At 45.7% G+C, this 24,932-nt stretch overlaps 3 non-coding genes and 1 pseudogene across 3 annotated transcripts; 2 read left to right on the top strand and 2 right to left on the bottom strand.

Moving 5' to 3' along the window:
- The window catches only part of LOC137314528 (zinc finger protein 585A-like), a 915,457-nt pseudogene that overhangs the window by 647,733 nt on the left and 242,792 nt on the right, over window positions 1-24,932 (bottom strand).
- On the top strand, window positions 8,320-8,392 carry trnam-cau (transfer RNA methionine (anticodon CAU)). Its single transcript has one exon. It is a non-coding gene; the product is annotated as a tRNA-Met (tRNA).
- trnav-cac (transfer RNA valine (anticodon CAC)) lies at window positions 19,004-19,075 on the top strand. The gene has a single exon. It is a non-coding gene; the product is annotated as a tRNA-Val (tRNA).
- Window positions 21,472-21,554, bottom strand: trnal-cag (transfer RNA leucine (anticodon CAG)). The gene has a single exon. It is a non-coding gene; the product is annotated as a tRNA-Leu (tRNA).

Below are 24,932 nucleotides of genomic sequence, written 5' to 3' on the forward strand. Positions count from 1 at the left end.
GGCCTGTTTCCATGTTGTAACTTCTATGATTCTATGATTCTATGATTCTATATCCACGTTGCAGATTGCACAACCTGAGCCCTTCCATCTCCCTCTCCCCCTTTCAGGTGTCAGAAGAGGCTCAGTGGTCGCAGTCTCGCCTCTGAGTTAGAAGGTTGTGAATGCAAGTCCAACTACAGATACTTGTACACATAATCCGGGCAGACACGACAATGCCATTTTGAGGGAGCTCTGTACTGTCGGAGGGTCAGTCCTGTGCGAGTGCTGCACTGTCGGAGGGTCAGTAGTGAGGGAGTTCTGCACTGTCGGAGGGGCAGTAGTGAGGGATTACTGTACTGTCGGAGGGTCAGTACTGAGTGAGTGCTGCACTGTCGGAGGGGCAGTATTGATGGAGTGCTGGACTAAGGGAACACAGCACTGATGGAGGATTAGTACTGAGGGAGCTCAGTACTCTCGGAGGGTCAGTACTGAGGGAGTGATGCACTGTCGCAGGGTCAGTACTAAGGGAGGGCTGCATTGTCGCATGAGCTGTATGGACGGAGTGCTGCACTGTCAGAGGGTCAGTCCTGCAGGAATGCTACACTGTGATAGGGTCAGTTGTGAGGGAGTGCTGCACTGCCGGAGGGGCAGTACTTAGGCAACGTTGCACTGTCAGAGGGTCAGTACTGAGGGAGCACTCCACTGTCGAAGGATCATTACGCAAGGAGCGCTGTACTGTCGAAGGGGCAGTATTGACGGTGCGCTGCACTGTCAGAGGGTCAGTACGGAGGGTGTTCTGCACTGTCGGACGGGCAGTACTGAGGGAGTGCTGCACTGTCGGTGGGTCAGTACTGAGGCAACGCAGCACTGTCAGATGGTCAGTACTGAGGGAGCGCTGTACTGTCGAAGGGGCAGTATCGAGGAAGTGCTGCACTGTCGGAGGGTCAGTAGTGAATGGACACTGTACTGTTGAAGGGGTAGTATTGAGGAAGTGCTGCACAGTTGTGGATGTCGCCTTGAAGACGAGACGTTAAACTGAAGCCCCATCTGCCTTCCCAGGTAGATGTAAAAGATTCCACGGCATTATTCGAGAAAGTGCAAGCGAGTTCTCCCCGGTGTTCTGGGCAATATTTATCCCTCAACGAACATCACTAAGACCGATTTTCTGGTCATTCATCTCATTGCAGTATGTGGGATCTTGCTGTGTACAAATTGGCTGCAGCATTTCCTACATTACCACAGTGACTACACTTCAAAATCAGAGAATCATAGAATTGTTACAGCACAGGAGGAGGCCATTCGGCCAATCGAGCCAGTGCCGGCTCTTTTGAAGAGCATTCCAGTTGTCCCCAATCCCCCGCTCTACCCCGTAGCCCTGCAAAGTTTTTCACTTCAAGTATTTTTACAATACATTTTTGAAAGCCATGGTTGAATCTGTGTCCACCACCATTTCAGGCAGCTCATTCCAGAACATAATAACTCGCTGCTTAAAAAAAGTTTTTCCTCATGTCGCCTTTTGTAATTTTGCCAATCACATGAAATGATTTTGAACGCTTCTATCAAATCACCTCTTCACCTTCTCTGCTCTAAGGAGAACCTCAGCTTCTCCAGACTCTCCATATAACTGAAGTCCCTCATCCCTGGAACCATTGTAGTAAATCTTTTCTGCACCCTTTCTATCTTCTTCACATCCTTCCTAAAGTGTGGTGCCCAGAATTGGACACAATATTCCAGTTGTGGTCGAACCAGTGTTTTATAAAGGTTCAACATAATTTCCTTGCTTTTGTACTCCATATCTGTATTTATAAAGCCCTTGACGCCACATCCTTTTTTAACCGATTTCTCAAACTATCCTGCCACCTTCAACGATTTGTGCACATATAGCCCCAGGTCTGACTGTTCCTGCATCTCCTTTAGAATTGTACCATTTAGCTTATATTGATTCTCCTCTTTCTTCCTGCCAAAATGTGTCACTTCGCACTTCTCTGCGTAAAATTTCATCTGCCACGTGTCCGCCCATTCCACCAGCCTGTCTTTGTCCTCTTGAAGTCCATCACTATCCTCCTCACTGTTCACAACACTTCCAATTTTTGAGCCATCTGCAAATTTTTGAAATTGTGCCCTGTACACCCAATTCCAAGTCATTAATATATATCAAGAAAAACAGTGATCTTAATACCGACCTCTGGGGAACACTTCCTCAAGTCAGAAAAACAATCGTTCACTACTACTCTCTGTTTACTGTCACTTCGCCAATTTCATGTCCATGCTCCCACTGCCCCTTTTAATCCTTGCACTTCAATTCTGCCGACAAGCATATTATGTGGAACATTATCAAACAACTTTTAAAAGTCCACATACACATCAATTGCATTGCCCTCATCAACCCTCTGTTACCTCATCAAAAAACTCAGTCAAGTTAGTTAAACACGATTTGCCCATAACCAATTCGTGCTGTCTTTCCTTTATTAATCCACACTTGTCCAAGTGACTGTTAATGTTGTCCCGATTATCGTTTCTAAAAGCTTCCCCACCACCGATGTTAAACTGACTGGCCTGTATTTGCCAGGTTTATCCTTACAACCTTCTTTGAATAAGGGTGTAACATTTGCAATTCTCCGGTCCTCGGACATCAGCACCATATCTAAGGATGATTGGAAGATTATGGTCAGAACCTCTGCAATTTCCACCCTTACTTCCCTCAGCAATCTTGGTTACATCCCAGCCGGACCGGGTGACTTATTTATTTAAGTACAGCCAGCCTTTCCAGTAGTTCCTCGATCAATTTTTAGCCTATCCTGGATCTGAACTACCTCCCTTGTTTCTGTGACTTGGCAGCATCTTCTTCCTTGGTAACGACAAATGCAAAGAACTCATTTATTACCTCAGCTCGGACGCGGTGACTTAGCCTAATATTTCGAGCCGGGACGTGCAGGAGTGAAGTTAGCAAATACTTCCACGCACAAAGGGTGGGAGAAGTTTGGAACGCAGTTCTGCAAACGGCAGTTGATGTTAGCTCAATCGAGAATTCTAAATCTGAGATTGATGGATTTCTGTGAACCAAGGGTATTAAGGGATATGGTGCTAAGGTGGGTATATTGAGTTAGGTCACAGGTCCACCCTGATCTGATCGAATGGTGGAAAAGGCTCGAGGGGCAAAATGACACCGCCACTTGCTGCCTCCTGATTAGTGTCAGCTTCTCCTGAAAGAAAGCGCCATGTGTGTCTGGGTGATGTTACTATCATGTTTGAATAGCTGCCAGTGTGTGTGGCCTGTGAGTTGTAACGGTGATAATGTGTAATGGTGAGAGGGTTGATTACTGAAAGAAAGAGTTTGTTGCTATGTGGGTGATGGGGGGTGTAGTGCGTGGAGCAATGGGTGCGGCTGGTGGTGTAGTTGGTTGGAGGCGCTACTTGACAGTTGACCTCACTCACCTTGACCACACATGTCAAAGCATTGAATTTCTTCCTGTACTGCATCCATGTTCATGATACTGAGCACCTGGCATTGACCTCATCCCCGACTGCCTCCCACTACCTTTTGGGTGTATGCCTGAAGGACCTCTTGCCCACTTCGGATATAGGATGTCCCTCCTTCAGTCCACCTCTTATACCAAGGCCTCTGGTGCATCAGCAGAGAACCTTGGTGCACGGAGTCTCAGGCCAGCAGACTGGTGAGGTCTGGCCTGCAGATTGGAGGATGTGGGATTTACTGGTGTGCAACCTTTATTCAATATTTTAAATTAACTCATCAGTATTTTAAAATAGGGATGGGACCTGCATCTGTGCTTTACATGTGCGATGTCTGATCTCCGTTCAGACTCCGTGCAGACAGCAGTCTGTTATATTCAGCAAATAACAGGTACTGGCTACCTTTAAGAGATTTATAACAGACAGCCTGCCTTTAAGAGATAGGCGCTTCCCCCTGCTGGTGGAAAATGCGAATTGCATGGAATCCTCGTTCAACGCTGATTGCCAACGCAGATTGCAGGTGAGTCCTCAGGGCTGACGAAAATCTCGTCCTGCCTGCGCAGGGCCCATTGGGCACGGGGTAATAGCGGATCGTGCTGCTCCCGCCCAAAAACAGGTCCTATCCAATTTCCCCACTCAGTGTCCAGGTAACATTCTAGTAAATCTGCGTTGCACTCCCAAGGACAATGTGACCTTCCTAAAGTGTGGTACCCACAACTGAACACAGTACTCCAGGTGTGGTCTAATCAGGGCTTTGTATATTTGTAGTATAACTTCTACCCCATTGTATTCTGGTCCTCTATATATAAAGGCCAGCATCCCATTATCCTTTATTGATTATTTTCTGTACCTGTCCATAATATTTTAATGATCTATACACATGGACCTCTAAGTCTCTTGTGATTTTGTGATTTCCGTTCCCACTGCTGTTTCCCTGCACCAGTTACAAAGTACAGTCCTGGTCCCACTGCTGCTGAGACCCTGTGCTTCTGCCATCTCAAGCCTTTATTTCTCCAACACTCTCGTCACCTCACATATTTAAATTAGCCGAGCTAGGAAATACCACCTGGAATCACATAGCCTTACCCTAATATCGCTCGGTGTGACCTGTCCATTTAAAGGGGCATCACCCTGTCATCTCACGGTGTGACCCGTCCGGTTAAAGGGGCCTCATCCTGAGATCTAACGTTGTGACACATCCAGCTAAAGGGACTTCACCTCATGATCTCACGGTGTGACACATTCAGTTAAAGGGGCCTCACCCTGCGATCTAACATTGTAACTCGTCCAGTTAAATGGACCTCACCCTGAGATCTGACGTAGTGACTCGTCCAGTTAAAGGGACTTCACCCCGTGATCTCACGGTGTGACCCATCCAGTTAAAGCAGTCTCACCCTGAGATCTCACCGTGTGACCCGTCCGGTTCAAGAGGCTTCACCCTCTGACCTCACGGTTTGACCCGTCCAGTTAAATGAGCCTCACCCTCTGATCTCACGGTTTGACCCGTCCAGTTAAAGGGACGAGAGAGAGACAGAGGAAATTGTCCCAGATCCAGAAAAGCATGCAGGATCTGCTCCAGCTGCAGTCGATGGGGATCGATGTAGGGGAGGAACTCAGGGAGTTGAAGGGCCAGCAAGTCTCGATCTTCACCTCCGAGGCCTCGAAGATCACCTTTCGGTCCCGAGTCCACTCCGTGCAGCAGGGCGAGAAGTGTTCGCGTTTCGTCGTCCAGAAGCTGCACAGAGAGACCTCTGGTGATCAGCAGCCTGAAGGAGGAAGACGGCTCGGTGACGCCTTTACAGACCGACATACTGAGGATCAGCAAATCTTTATATGCCGGGCTGTCTGACGCAAAGCTCAGAGACACCATGGCCTCCCAACCCTTCCTGTCCTCTATTACGGAGGTCTTAGATGACGGCGAGCGGGAGAGCCTCGATCGGACATTGACCTTGGAGAAGCTGACAAAGGCCGTCCGGTCCTTCGAGAAGAGTAGAACTCCGGGGAGTTCTACTCTTCTCGAAGGTTTACCGGTTGAGTTGCACTCGGCTCTGTGGGATTAGATTGGCCCAGAGCTACTGGATGTGTACGGGGGTATGCTTCTGACAGGCAGCATTTCAGAGTCCATGAGGAAAGGCATCATCACTGTCATCTACAAGCAGAAGAGGGAGAGGGGGAAATTTCCTTGCTAAATGTCAACTACAAGATTCTGTCGAAGGCCATCGCCAACAGGCTCGAGTCCGCTCTGGAGCAGGTGATCCACCCGGATCAGACCTGTACTGTACCCGGCAGGAAGGTCTCTGATAGCCTGGTACTGTCTTGGTATACGATCGTCTCCATGTCGGAAAGGGGGTGAACACCTGCCTCATCAGCCTAGACTTGGACAAGGCCTTTGACAGAATATCCCACACATACATGATGGACGTGCTGTCCAAAATGGGCTTTGGGGAGGAAATGTTCAATTGGACCTGACTGCGCAGTCCTAATCAATGAGCGGGAGTCGGAGAGTTTTCTGATCATATTTGGAGTCAGGCAGGGTTGTCTTCCCTCCATGGTCTTGTTCATATGTGGTATCGAGACGTTTGCCCCGTCCGTCAGGAAGGACACAAGTATCAGGGGGATGACGATCCCAGGCAGCGGAGGCTTTCAGATTACGGCCGCCCGTACATGGATGACGTCACTGTCTTTTGCTCCGATCAGCAGTCGGTCCACAGATTGATGGGCGTCTGCGATCGTTTCGAACTGGCCTCGGTGTCCAGAGTGAACTACAGTAAGGGTGAGGCCATGTTCTATGGCAGGTGGGAGACCCGATCCTTTGTCCCCTTCACCGTCAGGTCTGACGAACTGATGGTACTTGCGAGCTGGTTCAGGGGGGCCCAAGCCTCCATCAAGAAATGGGAGGAGCGGTTCGCCAAAGCGAAACAGAAGCTTGGTATGTTGGGGGGACGCTGTCTCTCTCAATAACGGGCAGAAACCTGGTGATAAAGTGTGAGGTACTCGCGGTGTTGCTCTACATGGCCCAGGGCTGGCCCATTCCCCACAACTCCGTCACCACAGTCACCCGAGCTATCTTCCACTTTGTCTGGAGGTCCAAGGTAGAACGTGCCCACAGGGACACCATGTACAAACCTCCAGACAAAGGGGACAGAAGCGTCACCAATGCTGCCCTTTTCCTGATGGCCAGCTTTGTGTGTGGCTGCCTCAGGGTGTGTGTAGAGCCCCGGTACACAAACATCAAGTGTCTCTACGTGCTGAGCTGCTACCTGTCCAAAACATTGAGAAAACTGGGTCTGGCCATGCTAGCCGAGGAGACGGATGACGTCCCGTCCAGCTCGACCACCCCACCCTACCTGTCCCAGGTGCAGAAGATCCTGAGGAGAAACCACTTCGACCACAAGGCCGTCAGACAGTGGTCCACGAGGAACGTTCTGGGGGTCCTGCAGGAAAAGGAGAGGATGAATCCGATCGGGCAGTTCCCCGACCAGACGGTCGATGCCATTTGGCAGAACATCTCGTCGCCGGAACTGACCAACAGGCACCAGGATGTGGTCTGGAGGGTGGTGAGATCCGCGCTCCAAGTGTGGGCATTCCAACATGGACAAATTCTCAGCACCACCTCGAGCTGCCTTCAAGGCTGCAACGGGGATGAAACCATCGTCCGTCTCCTGATGGACTGGTCCTTCACGCAGAATATGTGGAGAGAAATGCGCAGGCCTCTTTCCCCATTCACCCCCAACAACTCGGTCACACAGGACGCTGTGCTCTATGGGCTGTTCCCCGGGACGGACACCGAGACAGATATCAACAGCTGCTGGAAGGCCATCAACTTGGTGAAGGAGGCCCTTTGGTCCTCCCGAAACCTTCTGGTCTCCCAGCTCAAGGAGCGGTCCACGAGCGAGTGTTGCCGACTGACACACTCCAAGGTCCAGGGGAATGTGCTGCGGGATGCACTGAGGCACGGTGCGGCCTATGCAAGGGCTCTATGGGGAAAGAGCACCGTGTAAAGCCATCCCACCTTTTATTATACAGAATGTATTTAAAGACATGTACTGTGAATTGTATTGAAATAATGGGATCATAGTGTGTGCGATCTGTTTTGTATTGTTTTGAATTGAAATTGTGACTTTTACCCTGAACTTTATGTATCCTTAAATTTTATGAAATAAAGTATATTTTGAAAATAAAAAAGCATTGCTGCTCAAAGGCACTCCTTTGATCAGCGAGAGACCTGTCCGAAAGACTGACAGAAGTCTTTTTTTGCCTGAAAGTGATGTCCGGTTTGACGTGTTGTTGCTCAAAGGCACTCCCTGCTGGTGAGCAGAGGCAAATGCTCGAGTAAAACAGCTTCAAGGTTTGAGAAAGGAAAAGCGCCAACATTTTAAGCAGCAAACAGTCTGTAAAGTTTAGAGAGCGGCCTTGAGCTCAATACCGCTTAATCCAAAAGCACGTTCGTTATTTTGAGCCAGAATTAAACCAACGATTTAAGAGTGATTTTGCTTTTAAGTTTTAATCTCCACAAGTTTTCCACGCTACCAGCTGAGCTATCGAAGGGAAGCAGCAAAGGTCCCTCTCTTTGATGATTGTTCACCGTGTGCCTTTTGACACTCCCGGACTCGTGGAGTCGCGTGGGCATGACCGAGACTGACTCGGTACCTGCTCATACCGCAGCGCTGTGAGCGTGTGAGCTCCGACTTACTCGACACACCTTTGGCCAGTCGAGCAATGGGGAACGTGTCTGACCAAAATTCAGAAGATTGTTGGTTCGATTTCCACCTGGATGGAGAGTTTTTGCAAACTGCCGATTAGTTTATGATTTTACACCTTGCAAACTGTCCTACTTGATAGTGCTGCCTGGATCATTATACATCAAGTGCCTTCTTAGCGCAGTTGGCAGCGCGTCAGTCTCATAATCTGAAGGTCCTGAGTTCAATCCTCAGAGAAGGCATCATTAAGCTTTTTTTTTCCCCATCTTTGCTCAAGACCAAAATCAATATTTTTTTCTTCCTGCAGCACACCAAAAGATTTGCTGCCACTTGACCTCTCTGTACCGTAGCAAGCAGTGAAGCTTAAGAAGTACATGGACCATGGGCTCGCTGGAAACTGACGCCACTTTTGTTTCTGGACAATTGACCCAAGTCAAAAGGTGAGTGGAGAATGCAAGAATCTATCTTGCTATCTCTCACCTGCTCAGCGAGCATTCGACTTGAATCATGGAAAGAACACAGCACGGAAGGAGGCCATTCGGCCCATCAAGACCACACCAGCTCTATGCAAGAGCAATCCAGCTGGTCCCACTCCCCCGCCCCATCGTTTTTCCTGATTTCATCTTTGGTGCTTTTGCCAATCACCTTAAATCTATGTCCTCTGGTCCTTCACCCTTCTGCAAATGGGAACGATTTCTCTCTATATACTCTTTCTAAACGCTTCATGGTTTTGAAAATCTCGATCAAATCTCCAGCTTCTCCAGTCTATCCACGTAACTAAAGTCCGTCATCCCTGGAATCATTCTAGTAAATCTCTTCTGCACCCTCTTTAATGCCTTCATATCTTTCCTAAAGTGCGGCGCCCAGAAGTGGACACAATACTCCAGTTGTGGCTGAACCAGTGTTTTCTAAAGGTTCATCATGACTTCCATACTTTAGTACTCTCTGCATCTATTTATGAAGCCCAGGATCCCGTATGCTTTTTTAACCGCTTTCTCAACCTGCCACGCCACTTTCAATGATATGTGCACATATACCCCCAGATCTCTCTGTTCCTGTATCACTGTTAGAATTGTGCCCTCTAGTTTATGTTGCCTCTTCTCGTTCTTCCTACCGAAATGCATCAATTCGCATTTTTCTTCGTTAAGTGTCATTTGCCATGTGTCCGCCCATGCAACCAGTCTGCATATATTCTCTTGAAGTCTATCACTATCCTCCTCACTGTTCATTACCCTTACAAGTTTGGTGTCATCTGCAAATTTGGAAATTGTGCCCTGTACACCCAAATTCAAGTCATTAATATATATAAAGGAAAGCAGTGGTCACAGCACCGACCCCTGGGGAACACCACTGTCCACCTCCCTCCAGTCCGAAAAACAACCGTTCACCACAACTCTGTTTCTTGTCCCTTAGCCGATTCTGTATCTATGTTGCTACTGCCCCCTTTATTCAATGCCCTTCACAGTAGTTGTTTCGCACTCGCCTCCAAGCAGTTCCACGATCAGCAGAGAAATCTTGCCTTGGGTTGGCCCCCTCCCTGACGATAATCAATACTTTGCTCCAATCGGTGGTATCGAGCATAAGCAAGTGAGCAACAGCAGAACGGGAAGCCACAGTAATCATGAATGATGCTGAGAAGAGCCCGAGCCTGCGGAAGGTAGATGAGATCTCAGGAAAGGAACAGTGGCCCCGAGCTTGAGGGAGCATCGAGAGCCCTGTCTGACTGATCGAAGACATTTTTGCCTGAAAGCGGTTTGAAGTGTTGTTGCTCAAAGGCACTCCCTGCTGGTGAGCAGAGGCAAATGCTCGAACAAAACAGCCGTGTTCTGACAGGCACAGAAAGCTTGAAGGTTTGACAAAGGAAAAGTGCTCTCCTGTGCCTCAGCGCCAACATGTTAAGCCGTAGGCTGCCTGTAAAGTTAAGAGAATGGCCTTGAGCTACTTACTCCAAAAGCACGTTTATTACTTGGAACCAGCAAACTTTGATCTGTTAATTGTACTATAGTCCTCCGCTCCACAAGCTGAGCGATCGAAAGGAAGCAGCTCATGTCTCTCTCTTTGGTGATTGTTCACCGTGCACCTTTTGACACTTCCAGACTCGCGGAATCGCGTGGGCATGACCGAGACTGACTCGGTAACTGCGCATTCTCCAGCGTTGTAGAAGTGTGAGTTACTGCATGCTTTTTGAAAACTGGGCCAGTGAAGCAATGGATAACGTGTGGAGGCTCGATTCCCGTTTGATTCGAAAGTTTCTGCGAAATTGTTTCATTACAAAACATACATTACTGCATCCAATTTAAGAATACACAGAGTTAAAACTAAATTTCACAATTTCGAAGCAATACAGTACAATACAGACCGTATCTCACGGGATGAACCGTCCAGTTAAAGGGGCCTCATGCTGTGATCTCACGGTGTGAACCGTCCAGTTCAGGGGGCCTCATCCTGTGATCTCATGCTGTGAACCGTCCAGTTAAAGGGGCCTCACCTTGTGATCTCACGGTGCGATCCATCCAGTTAAAGGGGCCTCAAAAATTATCTTTCGCTCCAGAGTCCGCTCCGTGGAGCAGGACGAGAAGTGCTCGCGCTTCTTCTTCCAGAAGCTGCTCAGGGAGACTTCTGTGATCAGCAGCCTGAAGGAGGAAGAGAGCTCGGTGACGTCTTCACAGACCAACATACTGAGTCCACCCCACCTTGTAATTTGCTCATTTACCTCATGCTCATGCTTTAATATTGCATTTTTTTGATAAAGATTAGAAAGTTATTTGATAAACTTGAGTAATGAAGGAGGAGAGACAGAAAGCGATATAGAAACAACAACAGAGCAATAAACAGGTGGAGGGAGAAACTGATATCGAGAGATAGGGAGATAAAGGTGGATGGATAGATAGCTTTATAAATAGATAGATGGATAGAGAGATCGATAGATAGATGGATAGAGAGATATGTAGATAGAAAGATAGATAGATAGGTAGAGAGATAGATGGATTGATGGATAGACGGATATAGAGATATATAGATAGACGAATAGTGAGATAGATGAATAGATAGATAGATAGATAGATACAAAAATACATTTAAAGCAGTGCAGAGACAACGATACATACGAATCGGTCGAAGGAGATTTATATTGATTTTTAATAAGGTGAAAATAACAATGGATATAGTTGAAAGAGATAAAGAAACATAAAAATAGTAGAAAGAGAGCACGATAGACAGATTTATAATTCGAGAAAGAGTTAGAGATTGGCAGCAGTAGCAATGGAGAAGTGGAGTAAGTTGGAACATTGGGGGCGGGGGGCGGGGAGTGGGTGCAGGAATAGTCCGTCTTTTTGTGATAGTTTAATTGAAATGTATTGAATCAATTGAAGATCAATTAGCAATGGGCAGCTACAAATTGCCCGGTACAAACTCAAATACCCCTCGCCACAATAAAGCTATGCTGGTAAACAAACAACTCTATTTAAACCCAAAACTGAAATGCAACAAATCAGCAAAGGTTACTTGAAAGGCATCTGGTGATGAGCTTCAGGCGAAATGGACTGGGAATGTTGTACTGAATTAGGCCGACCATGGAAGGCCCAGCGGTGATATTACGTACCACGTGTTTCTCTGCTCAAATGTTGAGAAAAGACTCGAAATTAAATGAATACAACTGCAGTTCCTGAACGGGACTTTCTCCTGCAGCTTAATATCCTCTTAACAGAACCGCCACCTGTCAAGGTCAACCTGCTTGTCCTGTTCGGATTTTGACATTTCAGTTAATGATTAGTTTTGAGGTACTGTATTCGTTTGAGGTGCTGGATTAGTTTGAGGAACACGATTAGTTTGAGGTGCTGTATTTGTTTGAGGAACACTATTAGTTTGAGGTGCTGTATTTGTTTCAGGTACTGTATTAATTCGAGATACTGTATTAGCTTGAGGTACTGTATTAGTTTGAGGTACTGTATTAGTTTGAGGTACTGTATTTGTTTGAGGTACTGTATTTGTTTGAGGTACTGTATTAATTCGAGGTACAGTATTAATTTGAGGTGTTGCGTTAGTTTGAGGTGCTGTATTAGTTTAATATGCCGTACTAATTTGAGGTACTATATTAGTTTGAGGTACTGTATTAGCTTTTGGTGATGTATCAGTTTGAGGTGCTGTATCAGTTTGAGGTGCTGTATTAGTTTGAGGTGCTGTATCAGTTTGAGGTGCTCTATTAGTTTGAGGTGCTGTATTAGTTGAAGTTCTTTATTAGTTTGAGATACTGTATTAGATTGAGATGCTGTATTAGTTTGAGGTATTATATTAGTTTCAGGTTCTGTATCAGTTTGAGGTACTGCATTAGCTTAAGGTGTTGTATTTGTTTGAGGTACTGTATTAGTTTGAGGTACTTTATTAGTTTCCGATGATGTATTAGCTTGAGATATTATAGTAGTTTCAGATTCTCTATCCGTTTGAGGTACTGTATTAGTTTGAGATGCTGTTTTAGTTTGAGAAGCTCCATCACTTTGAGGTGTTATATTAGTTTGGGGTATCTGTATTGTAAGGAAAGATTTATTCTTTATATTAAAGTAATATTAACCTTTAGCTTTTGCCTCTTAAATAAGGAAGTATAAATCTCTGTTGGGAGAATGACACTACAATCATAAGACAGATTTGCTTCATTCTATATGCATGCATATGTTTAATATAGAGACGAGTAGCTTCTGAAGTCCAGAAACTCTTGGATTGCAGCTGATATCATTATACTAATAAGTTTATTTATCCTTTTGATATAAACAATTCTCTGACCATCATAACAAGGCCTTTAAATCATTCAGAGCTGGTGTGTATGTGTGTCAGACAGCATTGTGTGCTATTCGTCTTACCAGCTTCACAGGCAAGCAGGAGAGGTGTGACATCTGTATGATTGCTACGTATCATTCCAAGCTGACTCAGCTGGAAAGGGCTGTACTGGTGAGAGATAAACACCATTCTGCTCTCTGGTCAATGGGCAAGGCCATATGTTTTAACGAACAAGTTCAAAAGTTATCGTTATAATTAATGCCTAAAGCAGAACACCTGGCTGTGCGGAAGGAGCCTGTTTGCACCACAAGGCAACATCTAGTGGATGAGTGTAGTTAGGTGATGAGGGAAGTGATAATCTGATAACAGAGAAAATGCTGGAAACCCTCAGCAGGTCAGGCAGCATCTGTGGGGAGAGAAACAGAGTTAATGTTTCAGGTCAATGACCTTTCCTCAGAACCAAGCTGGGCAGTTGTGTTCGTCAATGGTATGAAACAGAGGAATTGTTTCATTCATGTGGGTGATTTGGGTACTTTTCTCTCTGTGGAAGTTCAAGATCAAAAGTGAAATAAAGGCTTTTCTGGGATTTAGAACCCGTGACCTTTTACAGATTTGTATTAATAACCCCAAAGCAAGAATCATACCGCTAGACCAAGGAGCCCACTAATAACAACCAGTGCACTCAAGAGCCAGTCATTGTAAACCCCTTTTTGGTGGCTATCCTTGATAAGCAATTATGAGGACAGGTTGCATAGAATCATAGAATCATAGAAGTTACAACATGGAAACAGGCCCTTCGGCCCAACATGTCCATGTCGCCCAGTTTATACCACTAAGCTAGTCCCAATTGCCTGCACTTGGCCCATATCCCTCTATACCCATCTTACCCATGTAACTGTCCAAATGCTTTTTAAAAGACAAAATTGTACCCGCCTCTACTACTGCCTCTGGCAGCTCGTTCCAGACACTCACCACCCTTTGAGTGAAAAAATTGCCCCTCTGGACCCTTTTGTATCTCTCCCCTCTCACCTTAAATTTATGCCCCCTCGTTATAGACTCCCCTACCTTTGGGAAAAGATTTTGACTATCGACCTTATCTATGCCCCTCATTATTTTATAGACTTCTATAAGCTCACCCCTTAACCTCCTACTCTCCAGGGAAAAAAGTCCCAGTCTGTCTAACCTCTCACTGTAAGTCAAACCATCATGTCCCGGTAGCATCCTAGTAAATCTTTTCTGCACTCTTTCTAGTTTAATAATATCCTTTCTATAATAGGGTGACCAGAACTGTACACAGTACTCCAAGTGTGGCCTCACCAATGCCCTGTACAACTTCAACAAGACATCCCAACTCCTGCATTCAATGTTCTGACCAATGAAACCAAGCATGCTGAATGCCTTCTTCACCACCCTATCCACCTGTGACTCCACTTTCAAGGAGCTATGAATCTGTACTCCTAGATCTCTTTGTTCTATAACTCTCCCCAACGCCCTACCATTAACGGAGTAGGTCCTGGCCTGATTCGATTTACCAAAATGCATCACCTCACATTTCTCTAAATTAAACTCCATCTGCCATTCATCGGCCCACTGGCCCAATTTATCAAGATCCCGTTGCAATCCTAGATAACCTTCTTCACTGTCCACAATGCCACCAATCTTGGTGTCATCTGCAAACTTACTAACCATGCCTCCTAAATTCTCATCCAAATCATTAATATAAATAACAAATAACAGCGGACCCAGCATAGACTGGACTTGCATTCCCTTCAGAATATAATATTAAGGGGTGATCTAATTGAGGTGTTTAAGATGATTAAAGGATTTGAGAGGGCAGATAGAGACTATTTCCTCTGGTCGGGAGAGTCCGGAACAAGGGGGTGTCACCTTAAAATTAGAGCTAGGCCGTTCAGGGGTGATGTCAGGAAGCACTTCTTCACACAAAGGGGAGTGGGAATCGGGAACACTCTCCCACAAAAGTCTGTTGAGGCTGGGGGTCAATTGAACATTTCAAAACTGAGATTGATAGATTTTGGGGCTAATTCGGGAGTTTAATGAATTTGACATTTTTTCCCTGTGACTTGTATAGTTTCGATCGATGAAATGTTCGTGAAGAGAGTCAGCAGTTCATGTTTTCCCGAGACACTTCCTTCAGACCTGAGACCGAAAAGTTACACGCAGAAAGTCCCCGATTTGCCCTCGGAGGGAAGCATTTTGGAGGGACTTGCTCCCCATCAACCTCCAGGGTCGAGTTTCTTCAAGCGTGAAAGGGGCTACAAACCTTTTTAAATTTAACAGCGGCTGCACCAGATTCCTGGTATAATAAGCACTAAACATTTTTAAGCAGACTCCTAAAATACAGTATGTAAAACGGGAAGGGATAAAAGTTCATAACATGCAAAGCACAAAGATTTATAAACGTTTTAATTGTCACTTGGCAAACAAGTTAGCATTTCCTTCAGTGTGCAACAGAACGTATTAATTGTGATTAAAAAAAACATTAAATGTCTCACAGACTTGAATTATTTTTGTGCAATGAACTGTTCCCAACCACAAGGGAACACTGCATCAATCATATATATTTAAGTATATAATAAGTATATAAACATACACAATGGATGTTATTTGTTAACCTCGTGGCGCAACGATAGCGCATCTAACTACCAGATCAAAAAGCTGCGTGTCAAAGTCACTATTATTCTGCGGTGTCAGGGAGGGAAGCGTCATTTAAAAAATAAACTACTGGTAGCGGTGAGCAAGTTAAGGCACAGCAGGTGTTGGGACAAGTGAGTGAACCGTCTTAGTTCAGTTGGTTGGTGCTTAAACACCCGGGTGCTTGATTCTGACACATTGATGGGCCCGAGGGAATTTTACAAGTGATCTTCATTGCTCCCTGTCATTGATAATTGACATGAAATGTTAATCTGGCAAAGCCGGCGAACAAAATATTAAACAAGCGAAACAAATACTGAGCAAAATTAATTGCAATGTTTGGGGGGAAGTGCAGCTGAAAAGCAGAAGATCTGAATGGAATGATCAATGATTGAGCGGAATACATTGCTCGACTTGTTACTCGATTGCCTTCCACACCATGGAATTCAGGAGAACCTGTTTCATGGTTTGCACTGAACCCTTGCAACAACAGACAAGGAAGTAGCAGTTTCCTCAGGCTTGGCGAGCTCAGTCGGGAGAGGCATTCACCTCACGACCGTGGGTGCGAGTTGCAACTTTTACGCTGCCCTCATGAGCGGACCCCAGCGCTCCATTTTCGCTGAAATGGAGAATTTCTCCGCCACCTTTTTCTTGATATCATAATTGCTGGCGTGCGAGTGAAAACGGCCCTCCGCTTCACTGTGAGTGCAAGTGACAAGTCTGTAGGTGCCGCGTGGCGTCCAATGAATGTCAAAACTTTAAAAGAAGAGTTAGCGATTCAGGTACACCAACCTCGCTGGTGGGCAAGAGATTTATTTTTGTCAGAGGTTCCAGCCTTGCCTTCATCTCTTGCCCTTTGCGAAGCACTTGTTCCGGTTTAAATTTACAAACTGGGTGAGTTGGTGATCGGGGGGACTGCAGGAGACTCAGCGGCCCCGGGTGAGACACAGAAAAATCCGCCCAAGCCCTGTCCCAATGTACGTTTGTGGAAGTAAACACGGGAGGGGACGGTGTGACGCTCCAGTCAAACCCCTGTCCGGGAACGCCTCGATTTTAAAATTCTCATCCTTTCTTTCAAATCCCACCATGGCCCTCGCCCCCTCGCTATCTCTGTAACCGGCTGCAGCCCTACAACCCATCGAGATCATATGGCTACAAGAGCAGGTCAGAGGCTGGGTATGCTGCGGCGAATGACTCACCTCCTGACTCCCCAAAGCCTTTCCACTATCTACAAGGCACAACTCAGGAGTGTGATGGAATACTCTCCACTTGCCTGGATGAGTGCAGCTCCAACAACACTCAAGAAGCTCGACACCATCCAAGACAAAGCAGCCCGCTTGATCAGCACCATATCCACCAGCCTAAACATTCACTCCCTTTACCACTGGCGCACTGTGGCTGCAGTGTGCACCATCCACAGGATGCACTGCAGCTGCAGCAACTCGATAAGGCTTCTTCGACAGCACCTCCCAAACACGCGACCTCAACCACCTAGAAGGAAAAGGGCAGCAGGTACATGGGAACAACACCACCTGCACGTTCCCCTCCAAATCACACACCATCCAGACTTGGAAATATATCGGCCGTTCCTTCATCGTCGCTGGGTCAAAACCCTGGAACTCCCTACTTAACAGCATTGTGGGAGAACCGTCACCACACGGACTGCAGCAGTTCAAGAAGGCGGCTCACCACCACCTTCTCAAGGGCAATTAGGGATGGGCAATAAATGCTGGCCTTACCAGCGACGCCCACATCCCATGAACGAATTAAAAAAATCTCTGTGCTCCTCCAATTCTGGCCTCTTGCGCATCCCCGATTTTAATCGCTCCACCATTAGCGGCTGTACCTTCAGCTGCCTCGGCCCTAAGCTCTGGAATTCCATCCTTAAACCTCTCCGCCTCTCTCTCCTTTAACCTTAAAACCTACCTCTCCGACTAAGCTTTTGGTCACCTGTCCCAATATCTCCATCTGTGGCTTAGTGTCAAGTTTTGTTTAATAACGCTCCTGTGAAGCATCTTGTGACGTTTTACGACGTTAAAGGCGCTATATGAATGCAGGTTGTCTCCTCTGGTTATCGACCCTCCTGCCAATGGAAACAGCTTCTCCACATCCATTCTATCAAAATCCCCTCATAAATTTTAACACCTCTATTAAATTTCCCCTTAACCTTTTTTTGCTCCGAGGAGAACAATCCCAGCTTCTCCAGTCTCTCCACATAACCCATCCCTGGACACGATGCAAGGTGGAGGGTTGCAACCAGGTTTGCAAATTATTGCCATCGGGAGCTGGACAAATCGAAAGGAACCGAAATGACAAACAGCTTTGTGAATCTGCAGATACGCTTTGGGAAACTGAATTGGAGGCGAAGAAAGGACTGACCATACAGGCGGACAAGACGCAGCTGAGTCGGCATGTCCCCCTGGAACAGTTACTCTGATGTTGTGGGTGAAATTTAGAGGTCGGAGCCATTGAAAGCGCTCCCAGTTACTGCAGATCAGGGATCAAAACCTGACATCAGCATACAGACGCTCCGAATGATTTTTCTTTATTCGTTCATGGGATGTGGGTGTCGCTGGCGAGGCCAGCATTTATTGCCCATCCAGAATTGCCCTTGAGAAGGTGGTGGTGAGCCGCCTTCTTGAACCGCTGCAGTCCATGTGGTGAAGGTTCTCCCACAGTGCTACTCAATAACAGACAAAGCACCGGTGGGCGCGCCGGTTGCAGGAGAGCTGGTTGTCGGTGATATCGATGCTGTGAGCGAGACCAGACCGTTTCCATGTTTCCACAAACAATGTCCCATCCTTTATTTCTGGGAAAGTAACACTGACAGTGGACAATTGCATTTCTGTGGCTGCAACATGGAACTTTGGCTAGGTGACACGCTGCCTTAGTGTATCTTGCAAAACAAAACACCGGATGGTCTGTGGCGCAATCGGTTAGCGCGTTCGTCTGTTAATCGAAAAGTTGGTGATTCGAGCCCACCCAATGGACGAAAATTGCACCTTTTTTCCACACTTTCGGATTCATTGCTTCATTCTGATAGCCCTGAAGCCGGTGCCAGGTATTAATTCCTGATCTGCAGTGACTGGGAGCACTTTAAATGGTTCCGATCTCTTCATCTCTTTTCAAGTTTTCAAATGTGTGATTTGGCTGCAAGAAAACACTCTGTGAACAATGTCATCTGAGCATGCCTGATTCGCCATAATTTACACTGCCGTCGGATATCAGGCACATGAACAAAACACAGTGAAATGTTTGTGTGAGCGCGATGCTCTGGGATTCCCTGCCTGACCATCGCCACCGATCCTTCTCTGCAGCCTTCCGAAACACAGCGCAGTAAATGGATCCCTGGGAAATGAGCTCCGCGACAGCAATGCGGAAATTAGTTTGGCTGAGGGGTTATGTCCCTAACACGGCGACTGAAACAACAGGTTTCTTAGTGTAGCGGTTATCACGTTCGCCTCACACGCGAAAAGTCCCTGGTTCGAAACCAGGCAGAAACATTTTGAAACCTTGTCCCCATTAAAAATGAGTAAATATTTTACGATTCACATTGCTGATTAAATGTGAACAAAGTCCATATCTCCCAGCCCTGTTCATGCAGTCCGCTGGGAGCAGGCGATGAAAGCCAGCGTGATATTGGGGGTGAAGGCTGCTTCCAATACTATCTCACACCCGGTGGGACCTGGCGGAGATTTGATCAGCCCCATCCATTCAACCAATAAATGAAACGGTGTTTGAGAAACATTCATTTCTATAATAACATCCAGGATCCTGTCTTCAGAGTGCGTGGTGCAAAGGTCTGACTCCAGATCAAAAGGCTGCGTGTTCACATCACATCGGGGTCACTGTATCTTTCACCGCTCACTTGAGACTGGATAATTCCCGAATAAAGGTTATAATTGCCTTTTCACAAAAAAAACAGATGTTTGGTCTAAACCCTGACTCAGTACCTATCCAGTGGCAGGGAGGGGAGCGCCTGATACCCTCATTTATTTCATGCAACAAACTGACAAGAAAACTAGTATTGATTCAAAATCGACCTGCAGATGGACACACACAGAAAAGAGACAACAGAAACAGACAGCAATTACTTGCATATATACATATATATATATATATCGCCTTTAACGTGGTCAGACGATTTAAGCTCGGTGAACTTGCTTCAGCTTTCTGAAATGTACTTGTCCATCCTTCAGAGATCACGGGAAATATATTTTTTGCCTTTCGAAAAAAGACGCGAAAAGCAGAGAAATGTTATGTTTTCAATACGGCTGGTGAAATGGCCGGGCTATTATAAATTAGTAGTCGCATTTGATTCATTTAAAGGCGACTACCTAAAAATCACTTAGTGGAAATTTGAAATCACGGTTACTATTTATTTAGGTCTGAAAGAAATAACAATCAACATGTCAGTCAGTGCCCGCGGTGAGACGGTGATGAACTTGTTTGCTGCGAAGTTCACCGCTGGGCTAAAGCTGACGCCGTTTAAAAGACGCGAACCCACTCAATGTAAAGGATGAGCTCATAACCAACAGGTCCCGTCAACGTCAAACACCTTCTTTCTTGTTCAATAGAGGGAGCAGAGGCGTGTACATCATCAGACGCCAGCAACTTTAAGAAATGGAACAGATAAAGGCACAGATGCAATTTCCAAATCTTTTCAATGCAAAGTCATTTCACTTTACTTAAAGTGCCGTAAGGCTGAAAACGGGTCCCAGATGATTTGCGTTCACTCGTGACTTGTTTTCCAGTGTTTGTCCATCAGGTTTGCAATTCAATTTGTATTGGATATTGAAGATATTTCAGGATGATTGCATAACATACCATGTGTAAAGCAACCATCTTGATAACTTCAATCATCACACACTCCACATCGACGCTGCAGAGGCCCCAGCACCCCTTTCAATATTGTTTCTCTTAACTCACAGTTTTCAAAAGGGAATTGGATAAACGCTTGGATGGAAACATTTTCAGGGCAATGGAGAAACAGCAGGCGAGTGGGACTAACTGGACAGCTCTTTCAGAGAGCTGGCACAGGCACGACGGGCCGAATGGCGCTGTCTTATTCTATGATTCTATTAATAGATCAATTTCCGCCTTTCACTGAGCCTCCCTAAATGGAGCGCAGTAATCGTGTCCCTGTGAAATGAGCTCCTGAACAGTAATACGGAAATTAGCGTGGCTGAGCGGTTTGAAACTCTGGTTCGGCTCCTAACAGGAAATTTCCTCTCTAAGTTAAATTAGTTTATCAATTATCTCCCCCCCTTTCGATCTTAAATGACTTTACACATTTTATGATCTCTTCTTCTACTGTCATGCCCACAATACCAGTCTCCCTGGTAAATGCTGAAGCAAAGTGATTATTTAATATTTCTGCCATTTCGCTGTCATTGCCTGTGAGTTTGTCGTGTGTATCCCTTAGTGGCCCTATTCCGATCCGAAACTTTCTTTGGCTGTTGATGTCTCTGGAATACTTTGCTTTTTTTTATATTCCTTTTTGCCTTTCTAATAGTTCTTTAGACTTCTTTCCCAGTCTTTTCACATTCCCCTCTCTCCTTTATTGTCCAGTGTGTGCCTTTTTCTTTACTTTCAATTTTGCCCTTATTTCTTTATTCATCCCTGGTGTGTCATTTCTGGCTAGTTTCTTCTTGCTTTTTAGTGGGATATATTTCTTCTGGACTCTATTGATCATCGTTTTAAATGTTTCCCACTGCTGTTCTATTTCTTTGTCCAGGTCATTAATATGTCAAACATTTCACCGTTCGAAACTTCTCAAGTCACATGTGCATGACAAAGCCAGTTGCTTTTGTGGAAGGAGCAAATCAACTTGGCAGAAAAATCAGCTGCAGCCCAATCCACAAATAAAATATTTCCACGTCTCAGTAAAAGTAAGAACTGTCAGAAGTGGGATTCGAACCCACGCCTCTGGAAGAGACTGCGACCTGAACGCAGCTCCTTAGACCGCTCGGCCATCTTGACTACCGACATTGTACTTGATTCTGCATAATTTCTGCACTGTTCGCCAGTGACAGCAGCATGAAAGTTTAAAAAGGTACTCGTTCAAAGTGGGGCTCGAACCCACTACCCTAAGATTAAGAGTCTCATGCTTTACCGACTGAGCTAGCCGGGCATGCATATACGTTGCCGCCTTATCTGTTATTGCAGCAAGCAGGAGATAGACTCCATTTCAATTATTGGAACCAATTCTGAGGGACAGGATAAACTGTCACTTCGAAAGGCACGGACGAATCAAGGACAGTCAGCATGGATTTGTTAAGGGGAGTTCGTGTCTCACTAACCTGATTGAATTTTTCGAGGAGGTGACAAGGAGGATCGATGAGGGTCGCGCAATTGATGTAGTCGACATGGATTTTAGCAAGGCTTTTGAAAAATTCCCACATGGCAGATTGGTCGAAAAAGTAAAGGCCCATGGGATCCAAGGGAATGTGACTTGTTGGATTCAAAATTGGTTCAGTGGCAGGAAGCAAAGGGTAATGGTCAATGGGTGTTTTTGCGGCTGGAAGGTTGTTTCCAGTGGGGTGCCGCAGGGCTCGGTACTCGGTCCTTTGCTTTTTGTGGTATACATTAACAATTTGGACTTAAACGTAGGGTGCATGGTTAAGAAATTTGCGGGTGACACAAAAATAGGCCGTGTGGTTGATAGCGAGGAGGAAAGCTCTCGACTGTGGGGGTTCAGGCAATTTTCTGATAACAAAGCACTCCATCTATCTCTGAACGAATTTTGAACGAATATGTGTGTTTGACCCAGCACAGGCACGACGGGCCGAATGATCTTCTCTTGTGGACCAACATAATACGATGATACTCAGTGTTGTCAGTCGGAAAAGCAACACATTCCAAATAAGAGCAGAGAGAGGAAACTCGTCTAACAGCATAACAGCACGGTGAGATATTGTATTTGAGAAGGATGAGGAGGGATAGTTTATCATGGTGGTAGTCACATCGGGTATCATTTGTGACTTTGATAAGGACCATTTCATGCTGCGACAGGGGCGGAAAGCTAATTGGAGAGATTCAGCCCGGGCGCGGCCCCATCGTGCGCGGTGACACGGAGGGGGTGAAGTGTCAGAGCTCGGGGTCACCGGTGGCAGCAACATAAAAGTTTATAACGGTACTCGCCCAACGTGGGGCTCAAACCCACTACCCTGAGAGTTTTTAAAGAAAAGGGGGAACCAGCCACTGTCTCTATCTCTTGCTAAACTTGAAACAACACATTCCAAGTACGAGCAGAGAGAGGACACCATTCAGTTGCCCATTGTGTTTCCTAAAATGCAATTGGTTTCTGTAGTGTAGCTGTTATCACGTTTGCTTTAAATGTGGAAAGTTCCCGATTCGATACAGAGTAGTAACATTATGTCGGAACTTGGTCTCCATAAACATCCAGAACGATTTTCTTCTCCTGCCAAAAAGGGAGACAGTGGCTATTCCCTTCTTCTTTGTGAGTTGCATCTTTTACTTCATTAAACAGATCACATTGAGTGAGAGAAAACTGATCCACAGTATCGCTCATTTCAAGTTTTATTCCCGTTTAATCTGGAAGGACGTGTCAGCTTTGGACAGAGTGGCTTTTGAAAGGAGTTAGTCGGGTGGGATCGACGTACCTTTTCCGCTGGTGGGGGACAAGGGAACCTAACCAATCATGTGCCAAGTTCTCCTGAATTCTAAGGTGCAATGGAAACCGACCAACAAAAGCCTTTTTATTGACCGTGGAGGTTCAGACAATTTTCTGTTAACAAAGCGCTCAATCTATTTCTCTTGTCTGTTTCTCGATGTTTCCGGATATTGTCTGCATCTCTGCCCTGTGTTTATCTCACTATCTGTCCACCTGCAGGGTGGTTTTTGAACGAAGACGTGTGTTTGTCTTCTGTTTGTTACATTAAATAAATGAGGGCATCAGGTGTTTCCCTCCCTGATAATGGGGAACCAGATGCAGAGTTTCGAGCAGGGTTCTGTTAATTGTGAAGACGTAAAGAAAAAATTAATTGCGGAATTATACAAACCAGCTCAAAGGGAAAAAACTGTGATCCCGACGTGATTTAAACACACAACTGTTTGATCCGGAGTGAGACGCGCTACCGTTGTGCTACGAGGTGTGGGTGCTATAATGGTTGTTTGTTTATATCAATGTTTATCCAGCACCACTTTATTTCTCCGATATTCGTGGAATGTGTTGGCTTTCAAATCCCCGCCCACTCCCACCGGATGTCAGGCAGCATCAGAAGGAGCCTTCACCTGTCAGCGGCAGCATGGCGCTCGCTTCCATCGCCTGCTGTCAGCGGACTGCAGCAAATTCAATTACATTCATCCTGCACCCAGAATTATCAGATCACAGGAAAAAGATGTGGGAAACTGCTCAAGATACATAACAGGAGGGGAAACTTCTGAAAAACACGTGGACTTTCGGTGTTTCTACTTCGATTAGAACTGCAAAAAAAGAACGTGTGAAAATATAAACCATGGGTGTGATGTTTATCCTTGTAGGAAACTGCTCAAAATACATCACAGGACGGGAAACTTCTGTAAGACACGTGGACTTTCGATGTTTGGACTTTGGTTAGAACTGCAAAAAAGAACGAGTGAAAATTTAAACTATGGGTGTGATGTTTATATATAAAGTGAATGTTAGCGGATTTCTCCCGTCACTGTCGCAACTGTGGGTTGTTAATCCATCAACAATAAGTAACTTCCGCTTGATTTTAGTCCGAGTGGTTACAAAATAGCAAGTTTAATAGATTGACTTACAACAGAGTTGCACTACAGCTGTCTTCAACTTTACATTCAATAGTATTATTATACTACAACTGTCTACAGATTACATTAATGACAAGCAATCAACACAACCTGAACTGTCTGCGAATCCAGGTATATCAGACCTGACCTTTGCGGACTGCCTGTGGCAATCGACTTCTGACTGTCCCCTATTGAGAGCTCGAACATTTGAGAAGGGACCATGCCCTATCTTTATAAGATTCGGCTGCATTGTTCTGTACGTAAGCACCACTGATCTTAACTCATGGTCGTAAACCATCCCACTTTGCTGACTCTCAGAAACCACCAAGGATTGTTTCATGTCTTAGCGTTTATTTAGCCTTTCTCTGTCATTAGGTTTTAGATGCTTATACTAGGTTAGCACAACCTGGAGTTCAGGTGTCCAGGACACCCAAGTTCTCTGGTCATCAACATTTAATAGTTTCTCACCATTTCAAAAATATTCTGTTTTTCTGTTCTTCCTACCAAAGTGAATAACCTCATATTTCCCGACATTATACTGCATCTGCCACCTTCGCGCCCACACATTAATCAGTCTATATCACTTTGCAGACTCTTTGTGTCCTC

This window comes from Heptranchias perlo, unplaced genomic scaffold (genome assembly GCF_035084215.1).
Source record: "Heptranchias perlo isolate sHepPer1 unplaced genomic scaffold, sHepPer1.hap1 HAP1_SCAFFOLD_52, whole genome shotgun sequence".
NCBI classification, from domain to species: Eukaryota; Metazoa; Chordata; class Chondrichthyes; order Hexanchiformes; family Hexanchidae; genus Heptranchias; species Heptranchias perlo.